The following is a 7,906-nucleotide window of genomic DNA, read 5'->3' as shown; positions in this document are numbered from 1 at the left end:
TGTAGCTGTCCGCTTTGCTTTGGGGGCTTTTGTTGTCTCAGGCATTTTGATTTATGAGTTTACATTCGAAAGGACGAGAAAGAGGCCAAAATTGAAATTTCAGCGCTACAACAACAGCGGCAAAAAAGTTTGGCACAAAAACCGACAGGCAAACAACAGGCAGTGCGTTTTTGCTTTGTGTACGGGAAAGTGGATGAATGGGGAAGGAGCAGACACAAAAGATGCCTTGCCGCCTTAATGACAAGGCAGTCGAGCCAAAAAAAAAACACTACCTACGCACACACACACACATACACACGTTATAGTGTGTGTGTGCGTGGGCGCATGCTATTCGCTTTGAATATATAAAAAATATGTGTGCTGGAAAAACCGTGCCTTGGGGATAATTCAGGAGCGTCGTCGAATAACTGCCGTTGGGATGCGTTAATGAGTATGCTCAGCTGGCTGACGAGCAGCTGAGGGGTGGTTGGAGGTGGAGCAGACAGGTGATTCAGGTAATTGTGGAAATATGGTGGCATTTAAAAAAATACTTACAACAATTTGCTAAATGAAATTTGAGACTTTCGACTACAAAATCAGCAGCTATGATGAGAGAAGTCAGCTAAATATACACCCAGAGGTATGCGGAGACTTAATTGTCTTGCAGAGCGGATATAAATTAAGATAAGTGTGATGACGACAATAAAAACAAATATAGCGCGCATTTTTAATAAAATTAGGCAATGCCATTGGGATTTTATTTTTTTTAAGAAATTGTGAATATACTAAAGTGCATGGAAATTGAGGAAATTAAAAACTTGTAAGTAAACAACTTTAATAGTAAAGTCAGGTCTTTAAATATATATGTATGTACATATGTATGTAAGTATTTATTTACACAAAGCACTTTACACAACTATCTTGCACAAAGAACGATCAAAAAGTGATGTTCTCTTTATTAATTATGTCTTGTGTACCTCTGAGAGCGGGAATGCTCTCAGTGTGTACACTAATGCTTATTAAACTAAGTACAAAAGTGTATACATCCTTACTTTCTACGGTGATTAGAGTAACGGCCTGCTACACAACATTTTTGGATTTCGCGACAAACTATCTAGCTAGGGATAAAATTTATAGATTTTATGCTGTTTATGCATGATGTTTACTGCTTTAAAGCAAACTTCTTATTAGCGCTTACTGTTGGAAATTATATGTTATAGCCAACCGATGGGATAGATTTTTAATTTATAGGAAAAAGTTAGTAAATCCCATTTCAGTTAAAAAAAAAAATATATAAATTTTTTTTGTTTCTAATGGTTGGCGAAATGTCTAAAAACTAATACCAAATCGGCAAAAGATAACATATAGTACTGCTATTCAAGCTGATGTGCTTAATTTAACCAGAATTTGGCGTTAAGCGCGTATCGAAAACCGCCTATTGATACGCCCACAAACCGCCAACAGCAGACCGCTGCTCTAGGAAAAACTTCCAGAGGTCCTGCGTCGAAGTTTGCCACAAGCGCGTTCGCGGGGTTGTTTTGTTGCATCTGCCCCCTTGATCTGTGTTAGTTTCCTCACCTGCCCACTGTTATTCAGCGAAGCGTATCGTTAGTCTCCAGTCGCGATTAATGCTACAATACGTTTTCTCATGTGGAATGTTTGCGGAAGACCGAATTTAAGTACGTGAAATATGCAAACACATAGACTAGAAGCATACAACATGCATATAAGAAGTATTTCAAAATTGATTTTATTAAAGTCTTCTGTGAATAGCTATTCAACTAGCAATGGATAGGATAGTCAACTGTTTTAAAAGGGTGTAGGACATCTACAAGTAGAAATAACTAAATAATTCATAAATAAGCAATTTAATCATACATAAATAATTTATAAATGAATAGTGTTTTTTAAATCACAAATATTCCATTTTTAGTTGCCAACTTGATTTCTTATATACTTGTACTTTGCATTCAAAATATAACTTTTATGTATTTAAAGCAGGGACTGTAATCATTATAAGTGTTATTAAAAAAATTACTCAATAAGTATTATTTCTTAATTTTTATTCATTCACTGAAAATGAAATATTTATTTTTAAGTGTTACTTTAAAAATTCATTTTTAAAATTTAAAAAAAAAATAAATAATTAAAAATAAATTAATTAAAAATGTTTGCCTATATATAAATTTTATTCTTACTCCTTAGAAAAAGGTAAAATTACAGTTTTAAAAAATAAAACTCATGCACAATCAATATTTTGTAAGTTTTATTTTTTTGCTCAAAAATAATAATTATTGGTTAATTTAAAAGTAACACTCAAAAATAATTATTAAATTTTCAGTGAATGAATAAAAATTAAAACATATAAATCATGGTGAAAATTGATAGATAAACTTTAAAAAGGAACAGATATATATATATATATATATATATATATATATATATATATATATATATATATATATATATAATAGATATATACAAGTGAAAATGTTTTTATTTCCATTTTCAAAAATAACATTTCAATTTTGCTGAGGAAAAGGTCCTTAAATATGACCAACACGTATTGATTTAAATAAGAACACGTCAGATTCTCGATGTTGCATCTGGGTATTGGAAACTGTAATGTTAATTCCTTTGCTTAAACGTGCCCGGGTTTTATAAAATGTCCGTAAAAAATGCACACTTTCCCAAACTACTATCTGTGCGAAAATCTCAACAGAAGCATATTAAAAACAACTGTCGCACACCTTTGACCTTTTGTGCGAATTGTGCCCAAAATGGCAGTCGTCCATGCTTCAGCAGTTTCGCACTGACGAGCACATCAACACATATACACTCACACACACACGTACCGACACACTCATTCATATGTGTGCAAATATTTGTGCACGTTAATGACTCGGTTGACGGTTTCGGTCTGAGCAACTAGAGACCAGCAGGGCACGTACAAATGTGTCCGCACGAGCCATAAAGATGTTGCCAACCCTGCGGTCAGCCGGCCAGTGTCCACGCGTCCAGAGGACTATTTTCCACGTTGGCCATACACACCAACATATGTACTCTATACCCAAGCGCTCGCATTGTGCATGCCAAATTTTGCATAACAATGACCTCATTTATTTAAGCTGGCTGGCTGGCTGACTGGCTGACTGGCTGACTGGCTAGCTGTCTGCCTGCTTGACTGCTAAATTATGCGGCAGCAATGGCGGCTAGACCAACAAAGAGAGAGCGGAAGAGAGTGAGCAAGAGTGAGGTAGAGTGAAAGAGAGAGAGAGAGAGAGAGCAGCATTCAATGGTCACATATTTTCCTATTAGCGTTGTGTTTCTTCTTCTGTTAGCTGGAAGCTGTTTAATACAATATTGGGTATATAGGGAAGTGGTTAGACCTTGAGCAGTTCTCATTTCTGTTTTAATTTGTTATTTAATATGCATTCTAGACTGATGACAAATAAGTTTATTCATTTGATATTACAAATATTTATTTTATTCCTTAAATAGAGAAAACTTGCAATCTCATTTCAAAAATAATTATATGAAATAAATATATTTAATTTATTACTGGTTTCATTAACAAATGTATATATCAGTTCATTAAGTATTACTTTAACTTTATAACCTGAAAAGTATGCTATAATTCATTTTCATTTTGTAACGACGCTGGCAGTGAATATCGTATTTTTTTTTTATTGCACTACCTTGGTCAAGCAGTGCTTCGGCTGCTTATGTACACACACTGCTTGTGTAGTTACGATTTGAATTAGCGTTATGTTTTAGCGTCAACTGCCTACGATCACATTTTTTTTTTGGCCTTAGTTAACAAGATAAACAAATTTTCTCAATTGTTTTTACTTATTTTAAAGGGAGTTAATTTTCTGCAACCGCACGGCTATCGGCCACCTATTGTTTATTTTCATTGTTGCACAGTGGCAATATTTGCGAGTTGTCAGTGGCCCTTTCTTTAACCTTGACCTGTCGAAAGGAAATTGTCAAAAGAGGTGTGAAGCAATTTCCGTAAAAGAAAGTTTTCTTGCTTGGCCTTAGCATCCGGATCTTTCTTTTTACTTCGAGATCGCCTAGAGGAAGGTTGTGCATTATCCACGCTAACGGGGTTATCAACTTTTTGGTTATACAGATTATATTTGTACCTATAACCTACAACCTAATACAGCAACGATAGTATTAACAGCGAATAAAAAAGTATATAAATTGGCGAAAACTAAATTGGAGGATTCTATTGTCGAAAGGATTTTTCTGCATGGTGCCACTTCCGGACATCGGGTAAATTTTATTTTTCTCGTTTCTTCGCATTTGGAATGCAAATTCTAATTCACATTTTTTTCGATTTACATTGTTTTCGTGCAGAATTGGCACTTAATAATTAGTCCAATCCAATAGGGCATTAACCTTTGCCTGTCGCTTTGATGCGCGCATGCTAATGCAGCGACTAGGCTAAGGGAGGGGTACGCCAGACGAAGGCGTGCCAGAGGTAAGATCGGCTTTCCGATCAGGCCACTGGAACGGCGAGAAGAACCGTCTCTGCAGTTTCGTGGGTCATATCGTCTATGACGGACGTCGCCTAATAACGGAGTGCGAGTGATTTTTTTGTGTTGTCTTCGGTGAAACCTGTGCCTGGGCAATTGGCAAAGCCCCGTTGTGTTGGTTGGAGGCCCGTGGGAAAGAAAAAGGCATAAATTAGCCTACCCCAACCTTTAAAGGCAACATTATATATATATCCACATATATATTTATATATGTGTCCAGCGCAAAAATGAACTTCTCTAGTGCGCTTATTATTCTTTAATTTTTTTTTCCCCTGTGTTAAATCCAAATTTAAATGTACATATGTGTAACCACGCGAGCAAAGCAACTCGGCATGGCGTGATGAAGTGGGAAAGAATATACCTAAGTGAAAACAAAAAAAAATAATACACAAAGCAAAATTCGTTAGCTACAAATGTGTATGTGCATGGCGACAATTTTTTTTCTGGTTTGTTTAAAAAAAAACACGTTAAAGCCCACCCAGTAAATATCGAACATAAACTTTAGTACAAAAAAATTATGCATGCAAGCAGCGGTGAGCCCACACAGCGCGTCCCCCCCGAAAGATCTTTCGACGTTGGACAAAAACTGTAAGTACAGCCGTTTTAATTTTTATTTTTCATACTTACTTGCGTGCATGCGTACGGAAGTGATCAGCTGTTCAATTGGAACACAGGCTTGCCTGCTAGGCATAAAAACAAACTTAACGCCTTTATGCCAAGTCTTGGCTTTTGTTTCATAATTCTCCTATTATCGGCACGCACATAAACATCCCAAAAGGGGAAAATGCATGAATTTATATAATTCAAATATTTGTTTATATTTTCTTACCCTAATTTCTTTAATATTTGAATATAAATAACCATTTCTTCCAGCCACGCCAATTGCTCTACTCACTTTGCTATACCTACTTATATATATATTTTTTTACTACTAGATATTTAATTAGAAATGTTCATAGGCTTGATTTCGTCGTAAAGGTTAAGGCGAAAGACTTGAAAACTAGTTTTAACTTGCCGTTGGATAAAGTTAGGTTATATATGGAACTTCGAAAAGACAAGGTGTTCAATGAATTTAGTTTTTAATAAAAACATTATAATGATTGCTTAAATTTTCCGGTCTTATGATTTCCGCTAGCCGCAGCATGTAGAGGTTTGAAGGGGTCATTCGCATAATTGTTTTAGGATATGAATGACCAAGGATGGGTGGGCCAATACTTCCTCAACGTCAACAGAGGAATACCAAAGGTGTGTCCACTTGTGTCCTGTGATCTGCAAACCCAGCTTTCTTCTTTTTGTCCTATTTGTGTCAACTTACCGATTTTTATGGCTTTTCCGATAGCACGCTTTGTTTTTAAATAATAAGCTAATTAAAAGGCCGTAAGATATGAGAGTCATCGAACACCACCCATTAGCCGACGAGCCCGAGCCGGAACATACTAGCGTGCGCTCTCAATCTTACACCCACCACCTCGCCTACACTAATGGGCTATTGTCTATACCCGTTACAGTTATAATTTCATTTATTATTTTGGCGCCCAACGTGTGGAGCCCAACTTTTAGTTGTCAATTTTATTTCGTATTTTTGGCTTTCAAATGTTAGGCTTCACAAGAACATAAATATGACTGATACACTTTTTATTCTTTTCTGCAGTAAAATCTTTAGTCTTTTCCAACAATAGCTTCTCGTACGTTAGTCGCAATTAAATTTCTTTTTCCCTTTTGTAGTTTAGCTACATTTTTGTTTATCGTTATCGCTATGTTTTCTTTTAATTGCAACTATCGTAAGGAAAAATAAATCTCTTTTAACGTCATTTAGGTATATTTAGCAGTTAGACGCATTGGACTGCAGGGGATTGGTTCTCTACAGAGGGTACGCCTGACCACGGCTACTGTTTAAATTGCAATGACACTGTATATCTATAACCATTTCTTCTGTCCTTTCTTGTGTACCGCTTTGGTGACTGTCAGACGCATAGGAATACTGGTGAATAGTTTCTTTGAAATGTCAGCAGGCCACGGCTGATAGGAATTAAAGCGATACCAATTCCTTTTTCTATTTTTATTATATGAGTTTCTGCAATTAGACGCATAGGAATTCAGTACGATCGGCTTTAAGAGCTGACTACTGACCACGGATAATGTAGGCATTCAAATAGTAAAAAAGTTCAATATCATTGGTTTCTAAAGACTTTTTGTTTGCGTTATGGGGTGCTTAGGAATACAGGCTGGGTTAATTTTCTGTAATTGCCGCCTGGCCACGGCTCATAATGAAGACAAGGTCACGTAGGTTTGGCATCAGAATAACACCGTCATACCGGCCAAGCGTTGGCTTGCGTTGAGTTTGGCGTTGTTGTTCTTACGACAAACACCAGTGTTCTTTCCTCTTACCCCGCTTTGGGAAGCAGACACTTACGTACACAGGCTGATAAACACTGATAAGAATCTCTACATATGCTGTTGGTTAAGCGTGAAATCATAGACTTTTGGTTTTTGATCGTTACCGTTTCGCTATATTTATTGTTTAGGTTTAATTTTTAGTTTTTCGCTTTTGGGTTTGTTGTACCTATATCTTAAGCTGCAGCAATAGTTTTATTGACGTGCAGACAACAACAACATTTCTTTTTTGGTTTTGTTGACATTTTAGTTTCTCTGTTTTGTTTTGGGATTTTGTTTTGCATTTATTCTTGCAAGTGTTTTGCTTGCATATGCATTGAAGTATTAATAGTAGCTTCGAGATGCCACTAAATCGGTCTACAGAAACCAGTGCCGAATCGGCAACTGACCTTTGCTTTTTATGCAAGGGCAACTTACAGGATTTGGAAACATATAGGGTGACTTGTGGACACATATTCCATAAGGCATGCATTACAACGCATGTCCATGCCTCAAATTTATGTCCCGTTTGCAGAGAGGTTTGCATAAGTAAGCCTTTGGCCAAGCCAACAACTTCGGCTTACAACACAAGGGCACAATCTCGACAACAAGGTTCGGCTAGCACGTCCAGTGAGGCAAGGCGAACTAGTGTTAGTCCAAGCCCACCTAATACCGTCAACCTCAGTACTGTTGGTAATTCAAGCCTTTCTCCTGAGGTCGGAGCAGCGATTGCAGAAGCTGTTAAAGCAATGCAGACTGGATTAATGCTGGAGTTAACTGGTCAGATAGGGAGATTACTACAAGAAAATCTTGCAGCTCAATTGTCAGCTGCACCAGCGGCAGCCACACAAGCGGCCCCTGCAGCAACGGCAGAATCAAGAAACATATCGTTAGAAATACCAGATCAGACCGCTTCTTTGCAACAACTATTGGGCATTGGCTCTAACAATGCCATTAACATACCATCAACGGCACCTCCTAATGCATCGCCTCGTTCGATCAATTCTAGC

At 37.0% G+C, this 7,906-nt stretch overlaps 1 long non-coding RNA gene across 1 annotated transcript; it reads left to right on the top strand.

Moving 5' to 3' along the window:
* The first annotated feature begins 3,953 nt into the window (after positions 1-3,953).
* LOC115621277 lies at positions 3,954-6,019 on the top strand. Its single transcript, XR_003995257.1, has 3 exons — positions 3,954-4,260; positions 4,345-5,768; positions 5,863-6,019. It is a non-coding gene; the product is annotated as an uncharacterized LOC115621277 (long non-coding RNA).
* The last annotated feature ends 1,887 nt before the right edge of the window (positions 6,020-7,906 follow it).

This window comes from Scaptodrosophila lebanonensis, unplaced genomic scaffold, assembly GCF_003285725.1.
Source record: "Scaptodrosophila lebanonensis strain 11010-0011.00,11010-0021.00 unplaced genomic scaffold, SlebRS2 tig00000024-arrow-pilon, whole genome shotgun sequence".
NCBI classification, from domain to species: domain Eukaryota; kingdom Metazoa; phylum Arthropoda; class Insecta; order Diptera; family Drosophilidae; genus Scaptodrosophila; species Scaptodrosophila lebanonensis.
This window is presented reverse-complemented; position numbering and strand designations above follow the sequence as displayed.